The 16,973-nt window shown below is 39.3% G+C and overlaps 1 long non-coding RNA gene across 1 annotated transcript; it reads right to left on the reverse strand.

The window, feature by feature from the left end:
* Positions 1–852: 852 nt before the first annotated feature.
* LOC133535667 (uncharacterized) lies at positions 853–2,518 on the reverse strand. The gene is made up of 3 exons (XR_009802282.1): positions 2,459–2,518; positions 2,324–2,388; positions 853–1,913 (listed from the first exon to the last, which is right to left on the reverse strand). It is a non-coding gene; the product is annotated as an uncharacterized LOC133535667 (long non-coding RNA).
* Between the last annotated feature and the right edge of the window lie 14,455 nt (positions 2,519–16,973).

Consider the following 16,973-nt stretch of genomic DNA (forward strand, 5'->3'; position numbering starts at 1 on the left):
TCTTTTCTTTTTCTTCTATGTCCCACTCTCCTTTGTGGAGGGGGTCTGGTCCGGTCCGGTGGCCATGTACTGCTTGCCTGTGTATCGGCTGGGGACTTCTCTGCGCTGCTGATCCGCCTCCGCTTGGGATGGTTTCCTGCTGGCTCCGCTGTGAACGGGACTCTCGCTGCTGTGTTGGATCCATTATGGATTGAACTTTCACAGTATCATGTTAGACATCCATTGCTTTCCTCCTCTCCAAGGTTCTCATAGTCATCATTGTCACCGATGTCCCACTGGGTGTGAGTTTTCCTTGCCCTTATGTGGGCCTACCGAGGATGTCGTAGTGGTTTGTGCAGCCCTTTGAGACACTAGTGATTTAGGGCTATATAAGTAAACATTGATTGATTGATTACATTTTCTAAGTAGTTTGCCCGTCACTGCAACCTAACTACATTCAGAAATATTTACAATTCTCGTTTGGCGTTGTTATGGTGACCCCAGGGTGCAAAGATAGGGAGACGGCGTCCAAGTATAATAATCATTTTTCAAGTACAAATGAAAACTAGTGTAGCTGCACAAAAACACCTGAAGAGGTAAGAACACCCTGATTGGCAATCAGGGAAAGGTGTGTGATAATTGGTAATCAAGGACAGGTGAGGAAGGCAGCGCTCCGGAAATTAAAGCGCACAAGTGGAAACCACAAAGCACAGGGAAGTAATAAACATAATCATGACAGTAACACTGCTGCTCCAAAAAATGAAAAATAACTATTAAGCTTGTGTCCAATTTAAAGCAAAGACAGGAAAAGTACTGAAAAAGACAAAGTATCACTTTTTATGTAAATAAAAGACACAATAGAGACAAACTAGCAACAATGAAAACAAAGAAAACAAGCTGATAATGTGTTTGTAAATATGCACACACAGTATCCATCCATCCTTTTTCTACCGCTTCTTCCTTTGAGGTCGGGGGGGTGCTGGAGCCTATCCCAGCTGTACTTGCGTGGAAGACGGAGTACACCCTGGAAAAGTCACCAGTTTCAAGTGTACAGCAGAGTGATTCATGTCATTGCCCTGTCTCCGAGAACTGAACTCTGGCTGAAATAAAAAAGAAACGGTGGCGTCAGGAAGAAAAAGATAGATCAGTGGCGTTTCCCACCTAGGCTTTCACTGTTATCCTACTTTGTTCGACTTCGATAAATACCTCTCAAAATATGATAATTAATGTCACCACATGACCACGGCTGGAGATAGTAAACAAAACACACTTGCGCACTACTTCGTATTGAATCACCTCAACAGTGTACAAAAATAGATAGATTGTACTTTATTGATTCCTTCAGTAGAGTTCCCTCAGGAAAATAAAAATTCCAGCAGCAGTGTACAAGTATTAAGTAAACAATGAATTATATAACTGGGCTAGATCAGAAGAAACTAAATTCAGCTCTAGGAATGAGTGTAATGAAGACTGAAGACAGGTTTTAAGTTTAAATGGTACCAAATTATATTAAAGAATTATAGGAAAAATAAACAACAAACAGACATGTAAATTCAAATGGCCATTCACATTTTCAACATAAATTACAGAACGTTCAATATTTACAATGTGATACAGTACTTTATTCAGTCCTTGTTTTTACCAAGAATGGTATAAGCGCAACACGACAGTTCATTAAATGACCTCGCAAAGTCCACGTTGTGGTGGCAGTGTCCAGAGGGGTTTTAATGAATGTAACAGGGAAAATGTGAAAGTTCAGGATGACATAAATGAACTCGTTGCGTTATGAAAAACCAAAGGGAAAAAACAGAGCGGCTGCTGAGGAGCCTCCTACCCGCCCGGGGCTCGGTTGGGTGGATTCAGTTCGGTTGGTTTGGTTCCAGGCATAAAGCTTCAGACTCTAGTTCAGGCTCTAGCTCACCATTCAACATGGCCTGTACAACAAGGGCAGGACCAGTCAATTTTCTAGTGCGCACACACAAAATACATTCAAATACTAACTACTAAATAATACTACTGTATTCAAATAGCAAGTATATTTCTTAATACTGTACAATAAATAATACATGAATCCAATTAGAATAAATAATATAATAATTGTTATATCGAAATATTGATTTTCTAATATCAAAATCTACCAATTGCATCCACAAATAAAGTGCATAGCAGACAGTGGTTCACTGGACTGCATCATAAAATGCATTGGGTGCATAGCATTGACATCCATCAAACAACACAACCCAGAAACAAATCAGACAATTGTTAACGGTGCTAACGTTTCATTCAGTTTACTATATTCAAAGAAAAAGGCATATAAGTAGATGCTAACAGCTCCATTCAAAACCAATTCCGCAGATAAATCACACTTAACACTCTCGCAAGACGACCCACGGCTTTAGTAGTTGGCTCCTGCAGTTCGACATTACATTTCAGTTAAGAGCTTAGTTAACAACTAAGGCATCAAAACCGAGTCACATACCTGCAGCAACGTCCCTCGCGCTCTTCCTGGAAGCAGCCCACTACTGGATTTTATGCTTCCCGCAATAGGTCACGTGACCACGTGACGCAATGACGCACGTGGTCATGTGACCAGGTGACGTAATGACGCACGCACGGACCGCTAAGAAACCGAAAATAAATAGGATATTTAATGGGGTTTGAAAGGTTATTTAAATAGAAAGGATATTTAAGTAAAATGATATTTAAATAGAAAGATATTTAATTAGAAATAATATTCAATGGGGTTTTAAAAGGATATTTAAATGAGGTTATTTAATGGGGTTTTGTCAACCAGGTTACATCCAGAATTGAGATCAAATTTAAAAAGTAAAAAGTAAATAATGGGGGTATAAATAGAAACAAAATAGAATCCGTCCCGCTCTAAGGGAAAGCGGGGGGACACAGGTCCGGTGGCCATGGATGAAGTACTGGCTGTCCAGAGTCGGGACTCAGGATGGACCGCTCGCCTGTGTATCGGTTGGGGACATCTCTGCACTGCTGATCTGCCTCCGCTTGGGATGGTTTCCTGGTGGCTCCACTATGGACGGGACTCTTGCTACTATATTTGATCCACTTTGTACTGAACTCTCATCACTGTTATGTTAGATCCACTATGGATTGGACTTTCACAATATCATGTTAGAATTATGTTAGACCCACTTGACATCCATTGCTTTCGGTCCCCATTGGGTGTGAGTTTTTCATTGCCCTTATGTGGGCTCTACCGAGGATGTCGTTGTGGTTTGTGCAGCCCTTTGAGACACTTGTGATTTAGGGCTATATAAATAAACATTGAAACATTGAATGATATTACCATAAGAATAAAAATAAAAAGTAACGATGAGAATAAGAATATAACAGTACAATAAGAATATAACAGGAGAAACTAGGCAGTAGTGACCATGTAATGATAAGGGCACATTTAAAAATCAATAAACCTTAATCAGCAATTAAAACATATCTTACATGGTACTGTCAGAATTAACATGATTGTGAAAAAACATATTTAATGTGAAAAAAATTAAGAAATAAAGTATTTGAACTGAAAATTTGTAGCACCCATCCGACGCTGATAAGAGAGTGGTAGCGCTCGTAGTCGGCTGATTCAAGTGGAAGTGACTGGTAAACCTTTTAATCATCAACTTAGTTAGTGTCTGGGGTCGGCCGACCTAGGCCATGTCCACACAAACACAGACAGTCTCAAAAACGCATATTTGGGATTAAAACGATCTACATCCACACACGTGCAGTTTCAAAACTGCCTATGTCTACACATAAACGCATACACCTGCTGTCATGCACAATTTGTTCAATCAGAAGTCTGAAAAAAACACCCGCAGCTATCTTGTTGGAATTATACCTATATTATGTTTATTTTGATATACTAGCTCAAAGGTCGGCAACCCAAAACGTTAAAAGAGCCATATTGGACCAAAAATACAAAAAACAAATCTGTCTGGAGCCGCAAAAAATCAAAAGCCTTATATAAGTCTTATAATGAAGGCAACACATGACATAAGTGTCTATATTAGCTATAAAAGCCTACTCTCAAAATAACTATGTTTCGCAGGCTGAAGCAGATCTTCGTTGACAAAAATGTTGAAATGTTTTATTTATTCTACACATTTTTACAACATTGGAAAAAAATTGTAAATCAGAGGCTACTTAGAAGGGGAGATAACTCCTGGAAATTACTTGCTTTTAATGGTTCAATGGGGCGGTATAGCTCGGTTGGTAAAGTGGCCGTGCCAGCAACCTGAGGGTTGCAGGTTCGATTCCCGCTTCCGCCATCCTAGTCGCTGCTGTTGTGTCCTTGGGCAAGACACTTTACCCACCTGCCCCCAGTGCCACCCACACTGGTTTAAATGTAACTTAGATATTGGGGGTCACTATGTAAAGTGCTTTGAGTCACTAGAGAAAAGCGCTACATAAATATAATTCTCTTCACTTCACTAAAGGTATAAATGTGGTCTGGAACAACATGGCACACTAACAACTATCTGAAATGCAGCCAACATTACATACAAATAATATGCCATGAGACATGCGAAACCACATTATACACAAAGACGATAACAGTAAAGTAAATCAAATGAGCTCAAATATACCTACAATGAGGCATAATGATGCAATATGTACATACAGCTAACCTAAATAGCCAGATCGGCACTCCAACAAGTCAATAACTTCAACGAAGCGCATCGTTGTGCATTCAAGCACAGTATAAAACTTTTGGTGGACAAAATGAGACAAAGAAAGAGTGGAAGATTTTACATGTAAACAAACTGTTGCGCCACAGTCCACACTATGGTGGGTTCAAAAACCGCCGAAATTAGTAGGACAAAACGATGTTCACCAAATACTCATTTTAAACATATTAAACAGTGGGCTTTCTAACAATTGGGAATGTTTTGTGTAATTTTTGTCCTCAAACAAAAACAATACTGAAAAAATAATATATTTTTCCCCATCTTATTCACTTTTCAATCCTAGGGAGCCATTCGGGCGGCGCTAGAGAGCTGCATGCGGTTCGAGAGCCACGTGTTGCTGACCCCCGTACTGGATGTACAATGACCTGTACATTATCTTTAAAACTGACCTGCACATACACAGAGCCCTGGGAACATTATTATCTCTTTTTTTTTCCAATGTTTAAAGCGCGCATGCACGCCTGTGCTGCTGAAACCCAACACTGATAGAATTATAACATATTTAGCAACATGGTGATGTATTACATGTGCAGTGAAGTGTACATTATCTCTAAAATCAGCACGCACTAACGAGCCAAGAAAACCATGTTGCATGTTTAAGTGCCTACATAACGCACGCGGACGTGCGTGTTCAGCTGCAAAACTCTCGTGGAATCATAAAGCATTTAATCATGGGTATAGTGATATACTACATGTGCAATGAAGAGTATATTGTCTTTAAAACATCCCTTAAAACATACTCCAGTGATCATTTCAACCTTAAATTAAATCATGTTAGACCCGCTCGACATCCATTGCTTTCCTCCTCTCCAAGGTTCTCATAGTCATCATTGTCACCGACGTCCCACTGGGTGTGAGTTTTCCTTGCCCTTATGTGGGCCTACCGAGGATGTCGTAGTGGTTTGTGCAGCCCTTTGAGACACTAGTGATTTAGGGCTATATAAGTAAACATTGATTGATTGATTGATTAAATTAGGTGAGTGGGACTGGTCCCTTGTGCTCAAAAGCAACCTGGTTGAAGACTCTTGGGATCGCTTCAAAACAGCGTTCCTAGCGATACTAAATGATATGGCTCCTGTGAGAACAGTCAGGATCAAAGCCCGCTCTGAACCATGGATCAATCCAGACCTATTAGCTGCCATAAAAGACAGAGACAAAAAATACTTTGAATACCGAAAGTGTAAAACCGAAGTAGATAAACAACCCAATAATAATAACCTCAAATCACCCCTTTCAACACTCAAAAAGCAATGCAATAAATTAAGAAATAAGACAAACAACCTGACTAAATCCTTAAAAAAAATTACATCAACGACAAAATAGAGGAAAACACAAGAAAGCCACGTGAGCTCTGGAAAATTCTCAACAACCAGCTTCCTGGATGCAGCCAGAAACTTAAAACCAGATTCACCAACATCAACATCAAGGAGGGTGACTCCCTCATTACAGACAAAATGGAGGTAGCAAGCAGACTTAACACCTTTTTCACCAGCATAGCCACAATCTCGTTAACAAGCTGTCCCATCACTCTGGTCGCTTTGGTGTAAATAACATGAAAGCCTTCAACTGAAAACTACAACAATTTAAAATTAGAAATGGTCTCAGCTGACGAGGTGCTTAATAAATTGAGCGCGCTCCACCCAAACAAGGCCACCAGCCTTGACAATATCCCCTCCAGATTCCTCATGGACTCTGCCACCACCATTGCCCCAATAATCACACATATAATACGCCTCTCAATCAAACAAGGTCAAGTACCCAAGGATTTCAAGATAGCAAGAGTAACCCCCCTTTATAAAAAAGGAAGCAAATTAGAACCTGGTAACTACCGACCTGTTTCTATTCTCAGTTCCATTTCGAAAGTATGTGGAAAAAATAGTTTATGAACAGGTTGATAGATACCTTTCTACTAATAAACTAATGTACAAATTCCAATCTGGCTTCAGAACTAACCACTCCACTGACACATGCCTTTTCTATCTGACTGACCACATCAAACATGAGGTGGACGCGGGAAAATACTGCGGCATGGTCATGCTGGACATTCAGAAGGCCTTTGACACCGTTAACCACGCTATAGTGTTGGATAAGCTCCGAGCAATCGGATTCGATGAAACCTCATCGAGCTGGATGCAATCTTACTTGGAGAAGAGGAAACAGGTGGCAGAGGTGAACGGCACCGTGTCCCCTCCCCTCTCAGTAAGCTGTGGAGTCCCCAAGGCAGTATACTAGGACCTTTACTGTTCCTAATAAATGTAAATGACATGTCATCAGCATGCGACTGTGAATTGTTAAAGTTTGCGGATGATCTGGCCCTGCTGGTATCCGGCAAGGACAAGTCACAGGTGGAACAAATCCTCAGTGCTGAACTAGTAATGTTTTTACTGGGGAACTAGTGGATGTCTCACTTACCACCTGATGCACCTGCCTTGACACGATGGAGAGCCAGACCTGAGTGAGGCAGAGTTAAGGAAGGTTTGCTTGGCCCCACCTGGCCCCACAGCTGGTGGCCCTTCAGGCTGATTGAACAGGTAGAGGGGAATGTACCGCCCCTCGAAGATGCGGCCAAGGGTGGGGCGTTGTCTTCCATGTTTCACTCTGCCTCTATGCCCTGGCTCCTCCCCTGTGAGGTTCTTACCTGTCAGGCTGTGCTTGAGTGAGACACCACAATATATACATATATATATATATATACATATATATATATATATATATATATATATATATATATATATATATATATATATTATAAGTCACAAGTTGAATGAGAAAAAGCAGAACAGCTTGCACAAGAATGAAGCAGCAGTGGGTGTAAACTGAAGCATGTGTGCTGCAAACTGGGGTCATGTTAGTCATGTCAGCATGAGCAGCGACCTTCACTTCAACGTGTCGTGTATGAGGATTGTTTACATCAGTGCATTGTTTGTAATGTATACCATGTGAAAACATCTGATTTCAATTACAGCTGCAGTCCCCAAGAGTAAACATTTGATCTGATATATTTATATAAATATGATGTAAGAGGCTAAAATCTAATTGACTTGTATTTACTGAGCCATTCACAGCATGTCTCTTGTCACATGACCACAGGCCACTAACATCTTTGTATGTCTTCCCCGTGGACACTACTAGAGGATGTCAACTTGGATAGAGAGTTTGAAAGTAGTCAGTGTACAACAAGGGGTTTCAAACTCTTTTTAGCTCAGGTGATGCTTGGAGGAAAATCTATTCCGGCGTGGGCCGGACGGTTAACATCATGGCATTAAAACGTAAAGGGGAACATTATCACAATTTCAGAAGGGTTAAAACCAATAAAAATCAGTTCCCAGTGGCTTATTTAATTTTTCGAAGTTTTTTTCAAAATGTTACCCTTCCCGGAATATCCCTAAAAAAAGCTTTAAAGTGCCTGATTTTTGCTATCTACGAAGCCACTATCCATTTCCCTGCGACGTCACATAGCGATGCCAATACAAACAACTGGTGGATAGCACAGCAAGATATAGCGACATTAGCTCGTATTCAGACTCGGATTTCAGCGGCTGAAGGGATTCAACAGTTTATGCATGTATTGAAACGGATGGTTGGAGTATGGAGGCAGATAGCGAAAACAAAATTGAAGAAAAAACTGAAGCTATTGAGCGAATAGTTATTGACGCTATTCGGCCATGTTTGCCTTAGCATCACCGGTAAAATGTGCAGACCAACGATCGGAAGTTTCGCATCTTGTGACACCGGATCAACTTAAGTCAGTCGATTGGTAAGTGTTTGTTTGGCATTAAATGTGGGTGGAAGGAAACGCTGGATGCAAATACAGCTATAAATGTACATACAGCTAGCCTAAATAGCATGTTAGCATCAATTAGCTGGCAGTCATGCCGCGACCAAATATGTCTGATTAGCACATAAGTCAACAACATCAACAAAACTCACTTTTGTGATTTTGTTGACTTTATCGTTGGAATGCATCTGCTTTGAGTGTCAAGTCAAGTCAAGTCAGCTTTATTTGTCAATTTCTTTTCAAGTAAAGACATACAAAGTGACATACAAAATGAGTGTCGCAGGATATCCAGACATTCTTGCCATATCTGTCGTAGAATTGCCGGTAAAAACCAAACGAGGGACTTTCACATTTCTTGACACTGGAGCACCTTAAATCCGTCAATTGGTAACTGTTTGTTTGGCATTAAATGTGGATGGAGGGAAAGGCTGGATGCAAATATAGCTACAAATGAGGCATAACGATGCAATATGTACATACAGCTAGCCTAAATAGCATGTTAGCATCGATTAGGATGCCGTGCTAATCGATGCACATTCTACGTAAATCAAGTTGAATCCATCCCTGATCGTGTTGTTACACCCTTCGACAACACACCGACAAGTCATGATGTCTCCAAGGTACTGGAAAACAGTCGAAAAAAACGGAAAATAACAGAGCTGATTCGACTTGCTGCCTGTAATGTGGTGGAGAAAATGGCTTTGACTACCTAGGTGACGTCACGTTCTGACGTTATGGCTCCGAGAACGATAAATAGAAAGGCGTTTAATCAGCCAAAATTCACCCATTTAGAGTTTGGAAATCGGTTAAAAAATATATGGTCTTTTTTCTGCAACATCAAGGTTTATATTGACGCTTACATAAGTCTGGTGATAATGTTCCCCTTTAAAAATACAACTACCACAACTTCAGATTGTTTTTCTTTGTTTTAGTTTGGCCCAAAATAAAACAAGCACATTCTGAAAATGTACAAATCACAAATAATCCTCTTGATAAAACACCTCTGAGGAAAAAATAGGTTCCGTTTCAAAAACACCTTGAAGAACACAATGTATTTAGACTTAATCTGAGCGATTGTCAGTCTGTCAGGGCCGTGCCTCCCAGAAGTGAAACAGGGGCGTCACTAGGTCCAAAGAACAGGAGGGCTTAGCCCCCTCTAGGTTCCTAGATGCAAGTGTGCGAGCCAACAAATTTTTGCACTTGCAAAATCTTTTTGCTCACAACTTTTTGGCACTGTATTACAATTACACAACAAACACTCAATACATCTAAATGGTTGAAAGTGGAAATGGAAGAACGCTTTAGTCATTTTTAGTAAGCATGAAATGGCCCAAACACATGAGGACAATGTTGTTGCATGGAAAAGCGAGCACAGATGATAGCTGAGTAAACAAACTTGCACAGACCTACACAGTTGACTTGAAAACAGAGGAGGTTCTGGTGGAAAGAAACTCTTGCCTGGAAAACAGGGGCTGGATGCATACTTGCCAACCCTCCCGATTTTCCCGGGAGACTCCTGAATTTCAGTGCCCCTCCCGAACCATTCTCTCAAGGCTAGCCGAATTTGGGGGCGTGCCTTAAAGCCCCTGCCTTCAGCGTCCTCTACAACCTGTCGTCATGTCAGCTTTTCCTCCATACAAACAGCGTGCCTAGTCACATAATATATGCGGCTTTCACTCACGCACGCACGCACGCACGCACACACACACACACACACACACACACACACACACACACAATCATGCTTGCTCAACAGCCATACAGGTCACACTGAGGGGTGGCCGTACTATGAAAAATTTTAACACTGTTACAAATATGTGTCACACTGTGAACCGACACCAAACAAGAATGACAAACACATTTCGAGAGAACATCCGCTCCGTAACACAACATAAACACAACAGAACATATACCCAGAACCCCTAGCAGCACTAACTATTTCGGGTCGCTACAATATACCCCCCCACCACCCCCACCACCAACCCTATCTCCCGAATTCAGAGGTCTCAAGGTTGGCAAGTATGGCTGGATGTCCACCCAAAGATCCATCTTAGATGATCTCGGGCCCAGTGAAGCTGGTGACGTGTCTGGGTGTTGTTGATAAATGGCATTCGCTTTGCATAGTAGAGTTTTAACTTGCACTTACAGATGTAGTGACAAACTCTAGTTACTGACAGTGGTTTTCTGAAGTGTTCCTGAGCCCATGTAGTGATATCCTTTACACACTGATGTCGCTTTTTGATGATCATAGGTCACGGGCATTCAATGTTACGTGCTGTGATTTCTCTAGATTCTCTGAATCTTTTGATGGTATTAATGACCGTAGTTGGTGAAATCCCTAAATTCCTTGCAATAGCTTGTTGAGAAATATTGTTCTTAAACTGTTCAACAATTTGCTCAAACATTTGTTGACAAAGTGGTGACCCTCGCCCCATCCTTGTTTGTGAATGACTGAGCATTTCCTGGAAGCTGCCTTTATACCCAATCATGGTACCCACCTTTTCCTAATTAGCCTGTTCACTGTGGGATGTTCCAAATAAGTGTTTGATGAGCATTCCTCAACTCCCTCAATCCTTTTGCCAGCGTTTTTAAAACATGCTGCAAGCATCAAATTCCAAACAAAATAATATTTGCAAAAAAAAGCTTTCCAGTTCGAACTTAAAGGCCTACTGAAACCCACTACTACCGACCACTCAGTGTTAAGTATCTTGTCTTTGCAGTCTATTCAATTATATATAGGTGGAAAAGGATTTGCAAATCATAGTATTCTGTTTTTATTTATCGTTTACACAACGTGCCAACTTCACTGGTTTTGGGTTTTGTAAATCGATACTAATATACAAGCTGTACTACTCTGAAGTATATCCAAGCTGACTTATTGTAGTATCGTATTTTTCGGAGTATAAGTTGCTCCGGAGTATAAGTCGCACCTGCCGAAAATGCATAATAAAGAAGGAAAAAAAATGTATATAAGTCGTACTGGAGTATAAGTCGCATTTTTGGGGTAATTTTATTTGATAAAACCCAACACCAAGAATAGAAATTTGAAAGGCAATTTAAAATAAATATAGAATAGTGAACAACAGGCTGAATAAGTGTACGTTATATGACACATAAATAACCAACTGAGAAGGTGCCTGGTATGTTAACGTAACATATTATGGTAAGAGTCATTCAAATAACTATAACATATATAACATGCTATACGTTTACCAAACAATCTGTCACTCCTAATCCATAAATCTCATGAAATCTTATACGTCTAGTCTCTTACGTGAATGAGCTAAATAATATTATTTGATGTTTTACGGTAATGTGTTAATAATTTCACACATAAGTCGCTCCTGAGTATAAGTCGCACCCCCGGACAAACTATGAAAAAAACTGCGACTTATAGTCCGAAAAATACGGTAAAAAGAATAGTGAAGTAAGAAGGTTTGCTGATGGCTTGTTTGCTGGTTAAAAGTCAAATGCAGTGTTTGCTTGACAAATGTTGCTTAAAAGTTCACTTCCTCTAATTTTGTTGGAAATAAAAGATGGACGTGGAGGCTAATCGGGTGTAATATCTGTCATGTCGTGTGACTTAGCGGCTCCTGAAAAGCACGTATGCCAGAAAAGTAAACATCCGTAAAAAGAGCACATTATGTTTTCTTAACCCATGCCTTATATTTTCCCACAAGTTTTTTTTTTGTTTTTTTTTAATTAAACTGTTGTTTTTATGAATGATAGCACATTTCAGGCCTTTCCTGTTCAACTATTTTAATCCCAGATAAGAGTTGGTGGTTATGACTTTAAAAGGGTGTTTTGTGCTCACTGGGTGGATTTGAGTTACATTAAGCAGAGGTTCATACAGTAATATCTCATCAAAATGTATTATGTAATGTAGATAGATTTTGTTTTTATAGATTTAGGAATTAATATTATGGTTCTTCTTTTAGGATCCAAACAGTACATATGAAAATGAAATATTACACTGTAAATACATTGAAATAAAAAAAATACAAACAAAAGTTTTACATCTTTAGGAATTATTATCATGTAAGATCGCTATGTTATTTTAAAAACAAAACAAATTTGAACCAGCAACAATATCATTTTGTCATTAAAAACGTGACCTTTTGACCTTAGCTATTGTGTTACTTTTTGATGTTGTGAAAGACAAAAACAATAATTGATACAAACGATTCTGATTGGAAATCAATTACTTTGTTTCTATTACTGCTTGTCATTTCAGATCAAAATGTTAAGAGATGTGAGGAGCTGTTTTTGGATTGTGTCATGCCTGTGAAGCAGGTCTTATGTTTGATCATGTTATGTTTTGTTTTTTGGACTCTTGTTTCCTGTTTTGCACTTCCTGGTTTTATTTTGGTTTCCATAGTAACCCATTAGTTTCCACTTGGTCTCCTAGTCACGACCCGGTCCTCAGCTCTCACACCTGTTTCCAATTACCACAGCTAGTATTCAAGTTATTTGTTTTCTGTTTCTCGGCCTGGGAACTTTACACACCTACCCATGCTGCACCTCCTTCATGTCCTCGAACACCTTGCTATCCATGCCCCTTGTTTCGGTCCAAGTAAGTTTTATATTTATGCCTCAGTGCAAGTTTTGGTTCATGTCTTTAGTCATGCCATTGTGCTAGTTTTGTTTCTAGTTTATTGTTATTCATGCCATTGAGCAAGTGTTTTGGTTTCATGTTTTTATTAAAGCCTCGGTTTTAGTCTTTTATTTCATAGCCTAATTTATTATCCACCATTGAAAGTGTCCTTGTTTTCCCTGTTTTGTATTTTAGTGCGTAAAAATTAAACATGTATTCACGTCCACGCCTGGCTCGTTCCAAATATTCTCTGCATTGAAGAAACAAAACAAATCCAAGTAAAAGTCCTGACAGATTGTTTTTCTGTGTATTTGCGTGCATTTTGTTAGTATTTGCGTGTATTTTGTTCTGTGAACGTATGTACTGTATAGTTGTGTGTATTTGTGTCACTTGGCAGCTGAACGGTGGTTCATGGAGGTTATTTAGTCTTTTCCAAGAGCCATGAGGGAAAAAGGTGTTAGATGTTTCATAAATTTCCATGTTGAAATGACAAAGAACATGTTGAAAATCACTTTTGGGGAAGTGTTCAGCTTGAAACAAAGGAAAAAATTCGACCATCCACTTTTGGTTTTTCCTGTTTTGATTTTTTTCCCACTTCAATGACGTGTTGAGTGTTTGTTTGACTTCCTGTCTTTCTTCACCTGATCATCAACTCCTCAGTCCCTGGTGGATTACTCTTGTCGCTAAAACTCTAGAATTCCATCTCGAAGTTGACCTTTTTCTTTGCAATTGACTGACGATCCGCCTAGGGTGACTACTTTCTAGGAACTTGGATTTAGGATGACTATGGGAGAGTGACTAGGGCAGGGGTCGGCAACCCAAAACGTTGAAAGAGCCATATTGGACCAAAAACACAAAAAAACAAACCTACTTTCAAAATGACTTTAAAACATCTTATATAAGTGTTATAACGAAGACAACACATGACGTAAGTGTCTATATTAGCAATATTAGCCTATCATCAAAATGACTGTAAAAGTATTTTATAAGTGTTATAATGAAGACAACACATACCGTAAGTGTCTATATTAGCTATATTAGCCTACTATCAAAATTACTTTAAAAGTCTTATATAATGAAGGCAACACATGGCGTAAGTGTCCATATCAGCTATAATAGCCTACTATTAAAGTAATTATGCGCCGCAGGCTGAAGCAAATCTTTGTTGACAGAAATGTTGAAATGTAATATTTATTCTACACAATTTTACAACATTAAAAACCATTAGTAAATCAGAGGCTACTCAGAAGGTGAGATAACTCCTGGAAATGACTGGATATAAATGTGTGTGTTCAAGTTAAAGAAAACGGCAGGCTGTCTTCTTTTAATAGGTTTGTTACAATATTTTCCAAGCTGGGTAATGTTTGCTGTGGTCTGGAACAACATGGCACACAAACAACTTTCTGAAATGCAGCCAACATTACATACAGATAAAGTGTCATGAGACATGCAAATCGCGGGGGCAGCAGCCTAAGTCTGGGCTTCCCTGCTTAGGCTGCTGCCCCCGCGACCCGACCTCGGATAAGCGGAAGATGGATGGATGGATGGATTGAGACATGCAAATATAAATTGTAAATGAAATGAGCATAAATATATCTACAAACGAGGCATAATGATGCAATATGTACATACAGCTAGCCTATTAGCATGTTAGCATTGATTAGCTTGCAGTCATGCCCTGACCAAATATGCCTGATTAGCACTCCAACAAGTCAATAACATCAACAAAGCGCACCTTTGTGCATTCACGCACGGTATAAAACGTTTGGTGGACAAAATGAGACAAAGAAGGAGTGGAAGATTTTACATGTAAACAAACTGTTGTGTCACAGTCCACACTATGCTGAGTTAAAAAAATACCGAAATTAGTAGGACAAAAAGATGTTCACCAAATACTCTCATCAGTGAGGCATACACACAAACATATTAAACAGTGGGCTTTCTAACATTTGGGAAGGTTTGTGTCATGTTTGTCCTCAAACTAAAAACATACTAAAACAAAACAAAAATACTTCCCCCCCATCCATCCATCCATTTTCTACCGCTTATTCCCTTTCGGGGTCGCGGGGGGCGCTGGCGCCTATCTCAGCTACAATCGGGCGGAAGGCGGGGTACACCCTGGACAAGTCGCCACCTCATCGCAGGGCCAACACAGATAGACAGACAACATTCACACTCACATTCACACACTAGGGCCAATTTAGTGTTGCCAATCAAACTTCCCCCCCATCTTTTTCAATTTGTAGTCCATCCATTCATCCATTTTATACTGCTTGTCCCTTTTTGGGTCGCGGGGGGTGCTAGAGCCTAGCTAATCCTTTTTTTAAAATGCTCCAGGGAGCCACTAAGGTGGCACTAAAAAGATGCATGCAGTTCGAGAGCTGCGGGTTGCTGACCTCTGGACTAAGGTCTACAGGGACTAGGGTGAATAGGGACTGAGGTTTCTAGGGGATAAGGTCTACACCGCCTCTCGCCCCAAGTCAGCTAGGATAAACTCCAGCATACCCCTATGAGGATAAGCGCTATAGAAATAAATGGATGGAAATTCAGTTTTGTCATTTTTTATTTAGTCAATTTAGGATTTATTTGTTTATTTTAATTTTTTTTAATGGCTATTTTTATGTATTCATTTATGTAGTCAGGTTTTAGTGTGAATATATAAAATATTGAGCTGCTTTCAGGCTTTATGTGAATACACAGTTTATAGTACACAGTTCTTCTGTTTACTGCAGTAATATTTTAGCATAGCCACACTAACAACTTTTGACACTTTTCTCCCTTTCACTTCTTCCGTTCACACTCATGCTGATCATAAAAATATGACAAAGGGATGAGGCCCAAATTCCATACAAATACTGGATGAACATGAAAGAGATGTTGGTGAGCATCTGCATAACTAACATTATTCAGTGATAGAAATATGATAATACCTTTCATATTTCAAACAATACACTACCAATTTTAGATATTTGTTTCTGTAGTTGCGTGCTAATATATGGTCATTTGTTTAATAATAATAATAATTTAATGTAACATTTAACATTACTGTTTAATTGTTAAACTTAGTTTTCTTACAATTCAGAGAATTAATTAATTTCAGTCTTACTTTTGAGCAACTTTTTTTAACCGTTTGTGAGGATTGCGATTGAATCTTCATCCAAACAGGATTATGGGAGCGTCCCGTCAGTCGGCATCCCAGCAAGAGTGGAGATAGTACAGTAAGATTTTATTTTATTATGATTTGTTCGTATGTTTAGCACCTAGCAATGCTGCTGATGCTATAAAATGTCACAATAAAGCTGAATCTGTTTTTCACCCTGCTTCTAAATGTTTTTGCTCATCCTCTTTTTGTTCAGGCTCAAATATCTAAGGTTTTGGATCATGATTCCAAAAACATCCAAAAATGAAACATAAGACATGCTAACATGAAACATCCAAAATGAAACGTAAAACATGCTAAAATGAAACATCTAAACATGAAACATGCCAACATGGAACATCCATCCATCCATCCGTTTCCTACCGCTTATCCCCTTTTGGGGTAACATGGAACATGAAACATGTAAACATTAAACATGAAACATCCAAACATCTAAACATGAAACATGCTACCATGGAACATTAAACATGAAACATAAAACGTGTAAACATGAAACATAAAACATGAAACATCCCAAACATAAAAACATGATACATGAAACACGCAAACATTAAAGATGAAAAATGCAAACATGAAACATGATACATGAGACATGCAAACATGACACATGAAACATGACACATGAAACATGACACATGAAACATGAAAACATGAAACATGCAAACATGAAAACATGAAACATGCAAACATGAAAACATGAAACATGCAAAGATGAGACATGCAGCGTGGCACTGACTGCACAGATGCTGCATC

The sequence above is a fragment of the Nerophis ophidion genome, linkage group LG16 (genome assembly GCF_033978795.1).
Source record: "Nerophis ophidion isolate RoL-2023_Sa linkage group LG16, RoL_Noph_v1.0, whole genome shotgun sequence".
NCBI lineage: Eukaryota > Metazoa > Chordata > Actinopteri > Syngnathiformes > Syngnathidae > Nerophis > Nerophis ophidion.